The 12,425-nt window shown below is 39.0% G+C and overlaps 1 pseudogene; it reads left to right on the top strand.

The window, feature by feature from the left end:
• The first annotated feature begins 10,622 nt into the window (after positions 1 to 10,622).
• On the top strand, positions 10,623 to 11,557 carry LOC148775034 (olfactory receptor 10AG1-like; annotated as a pseudogene).
• Positions 11,558 to 12,425: the final 868 nt, after the last annotated feature.

The raw sequence follows: 12,425 nt of genomic DNA, 5'->3' as shown, positions 1-12,425 counted from the left end.
AATGTTAGGTCCTTGAATCAAGTCAAATTGAAAGTGGTTAAACAGCAGATGACAAGAGTGAATGTAGACATTTTAAGAATCAGCAAACTAAAATGGGCTGGAATGGGTGAATTTAACTGAGATGACCATTATATCTACTACCATGGGCAAGATTCCTTTAGAAGAAATGGAGTAGCCATCATAGTCAACAATGGAGTCCAAAATTCAGTACTTGGATGCAATTTCAAAAATGACAGCATGATCTCTGTTCGTTTCCAAGGAAAACCATACAATATCATGGTAATCCAAGTCTATGCCCCGACCAGTAATGTTGACGCAGCTGAAGGTGAATGGTTCTATGAAGACCTACAAGATCTTTTAGAAATAACACCCCAAAAAAAGATGTCCTTTTCATTATAAGGGACTGGAATGAAAAAGTAGGAAGTCAAGAAACACCTGGAGTAACAGGCAAATTTGACCTTGGAGTATGGAATGAAGCAGGACAAAGGCTAATAGAGTTTTGCCAAGAGAATGCACTGGTCATAGCAAACACCCTCGTCCAACAACACAAGAGAAGACTCTACACATGGACATCACCAGATAGTCAATACCAAATCAGATTGATTATATTCTTTGCATCCAAAGATGGAGAAGCTCTATACAGTCAGCATAAACAAGACTGGGAGCTTACTGTGGCTCAGATCATGAACTCCTTATTGCTAAATTCAGACTTAAATTGAAGAAAGTAGGGAAAACCACTAGACCATTCAGGTATGACCTAAATATGACCTAAATGAAATCCTTTACGATTATACAGTGGGAGTGAGAAATAGATTTAAGCGACTAGATCTGATAGACAGTGCCTCATGAACTACAGACAAAGGTTCATGACATCGTACAGGAGACAGGAATCAGGAGTATCCCCAAGAAAAAGAAATGCAAAAAGGAAAATGTCTGTCCAGAGAGCTATTAAAAATAGCTGTGAATAAAAGCTGCCAAAGGAGAAAAGGAAAGATATAACCATTTGAATGCAGAGTTCCAAAGAATAGTAAGGAGACTTATGAAAGCCTTCCTCAGTGATCAGTGTGAAGAAATAGAAGAAAAGAGTAGAATGGGAAAGACTAGAGACATCTTCAAGAAAATTAGAGATACCAAGGGAACATTTCATGGAAATATGGGCACGATAAAGGACAGAAATATTATGGACCTAACAGAAGCAGAAGATATTTAGAAGAGGTGGCAAGAATATACAGAACTATACAAAAAAGATCTTCATGACCCAGATAATCACGATGGTGTGATCACTCAACTAGAGCCAGACATCCTGGAATTCGACGTCAAGTAGGCCTTAGGAAGCATCAGTACGAAAAAAGATAGGGGAGGTGATGGAATTCCAGTTGAACTGTTCCAAATCCTAAAAGATGATGCTGTGAAAGTGCTTCACTCAATATGCCAACATATATGGAAAACTCCTCAGTGGTCACAGGACTGGAAAGGTCATTTTCATTCCAATCCCAAAGAAAGGCAATGCCAAAGAATGTTCAAACTACCGCACAATTGCACTCATCTCACACATCTCATACGATAGTAAAATAATGATCAAAATTCTCCAAGCCAGGCTTCAATATTACGTGAACCGTGAACTTCCAGATGTTCAAACTGGTTTTAGAAAAGCCAGAGGAAACAGAAATCAAACTGCCAGCATCCGTTGGATCATCAAGAAAGCAAGAGAGTTCCAGAAAAAAAATCTGTTTTTGATTTATCAACTATGCCAAAGCCTTTGACTGTGTTGATCACAACAAACTGTGGAATAAATATTCTGAATGAGATGGGTATACCAGACAACCTGACCTGCCTCTTGAGATATCTCTATACAGATCAGGAAGCAACAATTAGAATTGAACATGGAACAACAGACTGGTTCCAAATAGGAAAATGAGTACATCAAGGCTGTATATTGTCAACCTGCTTATTTAGCTTATATGCGGAGTACATCATGAGAAACTCTGGGCTGGAAGAAGCACAAACTAGAATTAAGGTTGCTGGGAAGAATATCACTAACCTCAGATATGCAGATGACACCACCCTTATGGCAGAAAGTGAAGAGGAACTAAAGAGCCCCTTGATGGAAGTGAAAGAAGAGAATGAAAATGTTGGCTTAAAGTTCAACATTCAGAAAGCTAAGATCATGGCTTCTGGTTCCATCACTTCATGGCAAATAGATGGGTAAACAGTGGCAGACATTTTTTTTTGGGGGGGGGGCTCCAAAATCACTGAAGATGGTGACTGCAGCCATGAAATTAAAAGAGACTTACTCTTGGAAGAAAAGTATGACCAACTTAGACAGCATATTAAAAAGCAGAGACATTATTTTGCCAAGAAATGTCCGTCTAATCAAGGCTATGGTTTTTCCAGTGGTCATGTATGGATGTGAGAGTTGGACTATAAAGAAAGCTGAGTGCTGAAGAATTGATGCTTTTGAACTGTGGTGTTGGAGAAGACTCTTGAGAGTCCCTTGGTCTGCAACAAGATCCAACCAGTCCATCCTAAAGGAGATCAGTCCTGGGTGTTCACTGTAAGGACTGATGCTAAAGCTGAAACTCCAATACTTTGTCCACCTGATGTGAAGAGCTGATTCATTTGAAAAGGCCCTGATGCTGGGAAAGATTGAAGGCAGGAGGAGAAGGGGACAACAGATGATGAGGTGGTTGGATGACACCATCGACTCAATGGACATGGGTTTGGGTGAACTCTGCGAATTGGTGATGGACAGGGAAGCCTGGCATGCTGTGGTTCATGGGGTCACAAAGAGCTGGACATGACTCAGCGACTGAACTGGAACTGGAACAAAGCAGATATAGAATCACACACGTTGTAAGCAAACTTAAAGTTACCAAAATGGAAAGGTGGAAGGGGAGGAGTAAACTAAGAGACTGGGGTTGAAATATGCAATCTAACCTGTCTAAATAGACAGCTAGTAAGAACCTACTGTGTGGAGAAGGAAATGGCAATCCACTCCAGTATTCTTGCCTGGAAAATCCCATGGATGGAGGATCCTGGCAGGTTACAGTTCATGGGGTTGCAAAGAGTTGGACAAAACTGAGCGACTTCACTAACTAACAAGAACCTACTGTATAGAACAGGAACCCTACTCAATACTCTGAAATAATCTATATAGGAATAGAATCTTAGAAAGAGTCAAAGTATGCTTATGTATCATTGATTCACTCTGCTGTATAGCAGAAGCTATATAAAGCTGGAAATCAACTGTATTCTCATAAAAATTAATTTAAAAAGAGTGAGTGTAAAGGAATAATACAAAACAAAAGATAAGATTGTGCAAATAGGAGTATTTTCTTTTCAGGATCTCAACATTTTGCATATTAAAGTATATAATTTATTTAATGATAGATTGTATTAGGCAGACATTTATTTTGCAAGCTCTACAGTTACAGCTAAAAATTAATAAGGAACACTGGATAAAAAAATGGTTCACTTCAGTCGCTCAGTTTTATCTGACTCTTTGAGACCCCATGGACTGAAGCACGCCAGGCCTCCCTGTCCATCACCAACCCCCAGAGTTTACTGAAATTAATGTCCATTGAGTCAGTGATGCCATTCAACCAGCTTGTCCTCTGTCGTCCCCTTCTCCTCCCATCTTCAATCTTTCCCAGCATCAGGGTCTTTTCAAATTAGTCAGTTCTTTGTATCAGGTGGCCAAAATATTAGAGTTTCAACTTCAGCATCAGTCCTTCCAATGAATATTCAGAACTGATCTTCCTTGGGATGGATTAGTTGGATCTCCTTGCAGTCCAAGGGACTCTCAAGAGTCTTTTACAACACCACAGTTCAAAAGCATCAATTTTTCGGTGCTCAGCTTTCTTTATAGTCCAGCTCTCACACCCATACATGACTACAGGAAAAACCATAGCTTTGGCTAGACGGACCTTTGTTGGCAAAGTAATGTCTCTCCTTTTTAATGTGTCTAAGTAATACATAAATACTAAAAGTATATTAAAATAACAAGAAATAATAAGAAAAAACATTGAAAATACATATGTATAGGAGAAAATATATATATAAGAGAAACAAAATATAAACATCAAGGCAGTAAATTTAAATTTAGTCATATTTATAAAACCGCTATTAAAATGTATAGCAATCCAGTCAACGTAGAGCATGGTGTTGATGTTCAGTGGCTAAGTCTCGTCTGACTCTGCAACCCCATGGACAGAAGCATGTCAGGCTTCCTTGTCTTTCACTATCTCCTGGAGTTTGTTCAAACTCATGGCCATTGAGTCAATGATGCCATCTCATCATCCATCATCCCCTTCTCCTTTTGTCAGTGAACTGGCTCTTTGCATGACGTGACCAAAATATTGAAGCTTCAGCTTCAGCACCAATCCCCCCAGTGAATATTCAGGGTTGATTTCCTTTAGGATTAATCAGTTTGATTTCCTTCCTGATAAAGGGACCCTCAAAAGTCTTCTCCAACACCACAGTTTGAAAGCAGCAATTCTTCTACACTCAGCCATCTTTATATTCTAACTATCATATCCATATATGACTACTGGAAAAACCATAGCTTTAACTATATGGAGCTTTGTCAGCAAACTGATGTCATTGCTTTTTAATTACCACTCTAGGTTTGTTATAGCTTTTCTTCCACTACAGTTAAATAATTGTGCATATTTGAAAGTTGTTAAGAGAAATTTTTAAAAATTCACATCACAAGAAAAAAATGCATAACTTTGGATGGTGATGGATATTAACATTAGACATTGTGATGATCATTTAAAATATATTTACGTTGTTCAGCAAAAGTTAATATAATGCTATAAGTCAAGTATATCTCAACTAATCACCGAATTATAAAGTCGTGCTTTATGTTAAGTAAATTATGCCTCACCACTATTGCCAATTTAAGCATCAAAGCCTAATGAAAATAATAATGACATTGTATTGTTAGGCTCAAATATATCTATTAAACAAATTAATATGCATAAATATGTACCATGAATACTTATTCTGTTATGTGTCTTTCTAAGTCATCTGTCTAAAGGTATACATGTTGCAGCATGCTATAACACCCTTTTTTTAGTGACCAAAAGTGAGGACTGTGGCAGAGTTTGGCTTTATGCTCTTCAAATACATCTGCTTTATTGACATACAATAAATATCATTCCCTGACTGCAAGGAGGTCCAACCAGTCCATTCTAAAGGAGACCAATCCTGGGTGTTCATTGGAAGGACTGATGCTAAAGCTGAAACTCCAATACTTTGGCCACCTCATGCGACGAGTTGACTCACTGGAAAAGGCTCTGATGCTAGGAGGGAATGGAGTTGGGAGGAGACGGGGAAGACATAGAATGAGATGGCTGGATGGCATCACCGACTCTGTGGACATGAGTATGAGTGAACTCCGGGAGTTGGTGATGGACAGGGAGGCCTGGCTTGCTGTGATTCATGGGGTCGTAAAGAGTCGGACACGACTGAGTGACTGAACTGAACTGAACTGAACCTTCTCAGAACTACATTGGACCAGGTGATTAGTTTCTACAATGACATATGGTTAGAAATGATGTGTTTATTATGTACAGAGACTCTGAATAGTGTATTTGTTTCCTTATGTTCTGTCTGTCTGGCGTCTCAGGTTTCTGCATGCTGAAGATCCGGTAGGAAACTACAAAGAATAAGTAGGAACAGTGGGACTCCTAGCTGGAAACAACGAGAGCTTCTTCGTCACTGACTGCAAATGTGTGCTGTAATATGATTTCAAGTTGTTTCTTTATTTTGTTACACTGATATATTTGAGGTATTGTCTCAGAGTGTAGATTTGTTTTCAGGTGATGATGATATTGAACTGAACACAGAAACATTCAATTCAGTATCCTAACTATAGATTTAAGGATTACATCAGTTTACTCACATGGGTGATGGGTGATGGACATTCAGTTTTTTCCATCCTGTAAGTAAAACTTAGTTGAAATAAATCATCAGTGCAATTCTCATTTGTAAATAAATATGACACTAAATGACATGGATAAAACATCAATCCTAAAAAAGTACATAAGTCCAACTTATGAGGAACTTGCTGTAATAAAGAGAAGGAAATTTAAAATACAAAGTAGAAATGCAATTTTAGAAACACGAATAGTGTTTCAAATTGTCAAAGAATCTCTAAACATAAAGAAAAAATGTGCTTATTAGCAGAAGTGGATATTGGCCTTGTAACCTCATTCCTGATAATTTTAGCTACATACCTGCCTGGAAGTAGCTGAAACAGAAAAAGAATTTTGAAGGAGGTTTTTTTTTTTTTCTGTCTTAAATAATTGGGTTTAAATGGGTTTTTAAAAAATCATTAATTGGAGGATAATTGCTTTACAGTGTTGTGTTGGTGCTGCCGTAAAACAAAGTAAATTAGTCATAGGTGTACATACATCCCCTCCGCCTTTAACCTCCCTCCCACACCCACTCCATCGCCCCCAGGTTGTCACAGAGCTTCAGGTTGAGCTCCCTGTTTTATATATTTAGAAACTTTCCACTAGTCATCTGCTTTACATGTGGTGGTGTATATGTCTCAACATTAATCTTTCAGTTTCTCCCACCCTCTCCTTCCCTCACAAGTCTGTTCTCTATGTCTACGTCTATATTCCTGCCTTGCAAATAGGTTTTTGAATATCATTTTTCTCAAGCACACACACACATATACATACATACATACATATATATACATATATATGTATATATATTTATATTTATGCATGTGTGTGTTAATATATGATATCTTTCTTTCTCTTTCTGATTTACTTCACTCTCCATAATAGGGTCTAGGCTATTTTTAAGGTGCCTTTCATTTTGAATCTGTTAGATACCTATGCAGATGACCAACTAGATATCATAACATGAATAAAACAACCCAGATTTTTGTCAGCAGATACAACATGCTTTAATTTCCACAAAAGTTAATCTAGGAATAGTGTTCCACTTCTGAAAAGGGATCTAATCCTCCCCGCAGTGTATTGGAAAGAACAACAATATCACATTTGTGTATTAGTAAGTGACACACTTTTCTAAAGATGTGAAAGATAAGATCTGAATGAATTATGGGAATAAAATTAAGGAAGGCAAACTTATAGCAATTACTAACGGTCTGAAATGCAATAAATTGAGTTTTAATTTTTTTTCCAGAAAGTACTATTGGTTCAGTTCAGTTCAGTTCAGTTCAGTCGCTCAGTCGTGTCCAACTCTTTGCGACCCCATGAACCACAGCACGCCAGGCCTCCCTGTCCATCACCAACTCCCGGAGTTCACTCAAACTCATGTCCATCGAGTCGGTGATGCCATCCAGCCATCTCATTCTCTGCTGTCCCCGTCTCCTCCTACCCCCAATCCCTCCTAGCATCAGACTCTCTTCCAGTGAGTCAACTCGTCACATGAGGTGGCCAAAGTATTGGAGTTTCAGTTTTAGCATCAGTCCTTCCAATGAACACCCAGGATTGATCTCTTTTAGAATGGACTGGTTGGATTTCCTTGCAGTCCAAGGGACTCTCAAGAGTCTTCTCCAGCACCACAGTTCAAAAGCATCAATTCTTCGGCGATCAGCTTTCTTCACAGTCCAACTCTCACATCCATATATGACCACGGGAAAAACCATAGCCTTGACTAGACGGACCTTTGTAGGCAAAGTAATGTCTCTGCTTTATAATATGCTATCTAGGCTGGTCATAACTTTTCTTCCAAGGAGCAAGCGTCTTTTAATTTCATGGCTGCAATCAGCATCTGAAGTGATTTTGGAGCCCCCCCCCAAAAAAGTCTGACACTGTTTCCACTGTTTCCCCATCTATTTCCCATGAAGTGATGGGACCAGATGCCATGATCTTCGTTTTCTGAAAGTTGAGCTTCAAGCCAACCTTTTCACTCTCCTCTTTCACTTTCATCAAGATGCCTTTGAGTTCCTCTTCACTTTCTGCCATAAGGGTGGTGTCATCTGCATATCTGAGGTTATTGATATTTCTCCCGGCAATCTTGATTCCAGCTTGTGCTTCTTCCAGCCCAGCTTTCCTCATGATGTACTCTGCATAGAAGTTAAATAAGCAGGGTGACAATATACAACCTTGATGTACTCCTTTTCATATCTGGAACCAGTCTGTTGTTCCGTATACAGTTCTAAATGTTGCTTCCTGACCTGCATACAGGTTTCTGAAGAGGCAGGTCAGGTGGTCTGGGATTCCCATCTCTTTCAGAATGTTCCACAGTTTATTGTGATCCACACAGTCAAAGGCTTTGACATAGTCAATGAAGCAGAAATAGATGTTTTTCTGGAACTCTCTTCCTTTCTCCATGATCCAGCGGATGTTGGCAATTTGATCTCTGTTGCCTCTGCCTTTTCAAAACCTATTTGAACATCTGGAAATTTTTTCCACCCCCACAGAGGGGAACCTTTGTGTCAAGAAAGAGCTTCAGAGGACAAATCATCTACAGAAAAGTAGTTTTAAAACATAAACCCAGATGATCACTGAACAGAAGCAGTCTTCTAGAAATTAAACTGATACTCAAGAGAAAATGTCCCCCAGGGTAAGCATGACTACTTCCTACATAAGAGCAGCTGATCTTTGAAGAAGACTCCCTAATGACAGTGACTTCCTGATTCAAAAGAACTGTAAAAATTTACAGGGTCAAAACATCTATATTCTCATAGATAACTTCATGTAAATTCATGAAGGTAAGATGTTAGATGGTTTTATTTAAACGTAGTTCTGGTTTGAGGTTTAAGATAAAAACGATAAAACAGAAAAATTTGAAATTCTGAGATCTTTATCTGAAAATTAGTTAACTTAAATTAACCAATGTATTTCTTTATTTTTTTAATGATAAAATTAGAAATAAGTGAAATAGCAATAATAATAATAGTATTTATAATAAAACTTTCACTTAAGATAATTTTGAAAACTAATTGTAGTGGAAAGAGAGAAATAAGAGAGAACATTTGTTGACTCAATTTTTTAAACAAAGTATTAATTCAAAAACAATAGTTTGTGGAGCTGGAAGATGGGAACAGACATAGTAGATTTAATGAAATATGAAAACACAGAAAACAGTCATTAATAAAGTGTTATGAAAATTGTCACACAGTGTTGACTGCCTGATGGTAACTGATTACATGAATTTGAAGTGAAGCAAGGTAACAGGCCTCTGTGTGTGTGTGTGTGTGTTAGTCACACTCATATGCTTTTGCCACTTGCATTCCTAAAACAAATAATCATAGGGTTTAAATAAAGTTACATTTATTAGATAAAATTACAAAGGAATTTTTTAGGAAGTATTTTATTTGGTTGTAAGAGAAGTAGGTGACAATGGATCAGAGAATCACATAGGTTAAGAACAGACTATATTAAAATATCATGAAACTGAAAATCATTCAGTCATGTCTAACTCCTTATGACCACATGGACAGTCCATAGAATTCTCCAGGCAAGAATACTTGAGTGAGCAACGTTTCCCTTCTCCAGGGGATCTTCCCAACCCAGGGATCGAACCCAGTCTCCCGCCTTGCATGAAGATTCTTTACCAACTGAGGCACAAGGGAAGACCGAGAACACTGGAGTGGGTAGCCTATCCCTTCTTCAGTGGATCTTCCTGACCTTGGAATCAAACCGGTATCTCCTGCATTGAAGGTGGATTCTTTACCAACTGAGCTATCAGGGAACCCCAAATATCATGAAGAATGGGTCATATTTATGGACTGAGTTAAAGGCTAATTGGTATTTGTAATGCAGTGTACAGTGGGTATTAATAGGGAACGTTATTGGACCCCATGATGTAACATGCTTTCCATGTGTAGCATAACCGATGGGTGAGGTACACAGACGAGAACAACACGATTACACGTGTCTGCTCCCCCAGTAACAAGGAAAGTCAGTTCTCATTGAAGTAGAAATGGGAGGGCTTAAAATGTTATGAATAAAAATTAGGCAAAAGTTTTAAGTGAAAAGCTTTGAATTGAAAGGAAATGGAATAAGTCAATAGGTACAGAAAAAGAAATTGATGAACCCAAAGAAAAACAATAGCAAGCCTGTGTCATATATAATTTCACTTTTAAAAGGGGTGAAATAATTTAACACTATTGCTGCACAATCAGCTTTAAATAAAAATGCATACATCTTATTGTTTCTGGTATCAGTTCTGCTGCTGCTCAGTCACTTCTGTCATGTCTGACTCTTTGTGATCCCATGGACCATAGCCCATCATGCTTCTTGTCCATGGAATACTCTAGGCAAGAATACTGGGGTGGGTTGCCATTCCCTCCTCCAAGGGATCTTCCTTACCCATGGATAAAACCTATATCTCCCATATCTCCTGCATTTCAGGCCGATTCTTTTACTGCCGAAATACCAGGGAAGCCCTCTGGTATCACTACATCCAAGTATGAGACAATGGAGATTTTATTTCTCAAATTGACTTTAACTGCACATCAGTTCATCGCTGAGGTTTCAAATCTCATGTCTTAGAAACTGAGCAAGGCAAAGGCAGCAGTACTCGCAAGGATTATGTGAATAGGTTCATGCATCTGATCCAGTTAACAGAAGGGAAACATTGCTCAAAAGCATCAATGAATTAACCGTCTTGAATTTACCATATCCACAGATGTAAGAACAGAAAAACCAAATATCACCACAATGATGGAATTCATCCTTTTGAGGTTTTCTGATATTCCCAATTTCCAATGGATTCTTTTGGGGATATTTTTAGTCCTGTATCTGACCATCATGATGTGCAATAGTGTCATTGTACTGATAAAAAGAATTGATCCTACTCTCCAGACCCCCATGTACTTTTTCCGCAACAACTTTTCCATTGTAGAAATCTGTTATGTGACTGTCACTATCCCGAGAATGCTCACGGACCTCCTGAGACAGAAAGGGAACATTTCCTTCATTGCCTGTGCTACACAAACGTGTTTGGTCCTTCTGTTTCGAGGTTTAGAGTGTCTACTCCTGGCCGTGATGGTCTATGACCGCTACATGGCCATTTGTAACCCTCTTCACTATGGTCTGATCTTGAGCTCCCAGGTCTGTGTCCAGCTGGTCATTGCCTCCTGGGTCAGTGGAGTCCCTGTTGTAACTGGGCAAACATGGCAAGTTTTCTCTCTGCTTTTTTGTGTGTCTACCACAATTAATCATTTTTTCTGTGACCTCTCCCTAGTATTCAAGCTTGCTTGTGGGGACGCATTTACGAACGAGACAGCAGTCTGTGGAGTTGCAGTGGTGTTCATCATGGTTCCATTTCTGTTGACTGTGGTCTCCTATGGCAAAAACATCACCAACATTCTAAAATCGCCATCTTCCAGAGGGAGGGCTAAAGCCTTCTCCACTTGCTCGTCTAACCTCACAGTGGTGGTCTTATTCTACGTCACAGCCTCTACCACCTGTTTACAGCCCAAACAAAATCCATTTGAAGAAACTGGGAAGCTGATCTCTCTTTTCTACACAGTTTGGATCCCAAAGTTGAATCCTATTATATTTACTCTGAGGAAAAAACATCACTGAGAAAACTACTAAGTAAAATATCAACTTGACTCAAAGCCTTGAAATTACAGAAACAATTTGTTTCTATGTTTCTCATGTAAATACATCAGAAAATATCATCTAGTTTATTTCTCATTTCAGTTCAGTTCAGTCGCTCAGTAGTATCCGACACTTTGTGACCCCATGAATCACAGCACGCCAAGCCTCCGTGTCCATCACCAACTCCTGGAGTTCACTCAAACTCACCTCCATCGAGTCGGTGATGCCATCCAGCCATTTCATTCTCTGTCGTCCTCTTCTCCTCCTACCCACAATCCCTCCAAGCATCAGAGCCTTCTCCAGTGAGTCAACTCGTCGCATGAGGTAGCCAAAGTATTGGAGCTTCAGCTTTAGCATCAGTCCTTCCAATGAAGACCCAGGATTGATCTCCTTAATAATGGACTGGTTGGATCTCCTTGCACTCCAAGGGACTCTCAAGAGTCTTCTCTAACACCACAGTTCAAAAGCATCAATTCTTCGGCGATCAGCTTTCTTCACATTCCAAATCTCACATCCATACATGACCACAGGAAAAACCATAGCCTTGACTAGACTGACCTTGGTTGGCAAAGTAATGTCTCTGCTTTTTAATATGTTATCTAGGTTGGTCATAACTTTCCTTCGAAGAGTAAGCGCCTTTTATTTTCATGGCTGCAATCAGCATCCACAGTGATTTTGGAACCAAAAAAAAAATAGCATCTGACACTGTTTCCACTGTTTCCCCATCTATTTCCCATGAAGTGATGGGACCAGATGACATGACCTTCGATTTCTGCATGTTGAGCTTCAAGCCAACCATTTCACTCTCCTCTTTCACTTTCATCAAGAGGCATTTTTAAGTTCCTCTTCACTTTCTGCCAAAAGGGTGGTGTCATCTGC

Source organism: Moschus berezovskii, chromosome 17 (assembly GCF_049115385.1).
Source record: "Moschus berezovskii isolate FMDL1 chromosome 17, NW_MosBer_1.0, whole genome shotgun sequence".
Taxonomy (NCBI): Eukaryota; Metazoa; Chordata; class Mammalia; order Artiodactyla; family Moschidae; genus Moschus; species Moschus berezovskii.
Note: the sequence above shows the minus strand (reverse complement) of the source record. Positions and strands in the feature narration are given on the sequence as shown.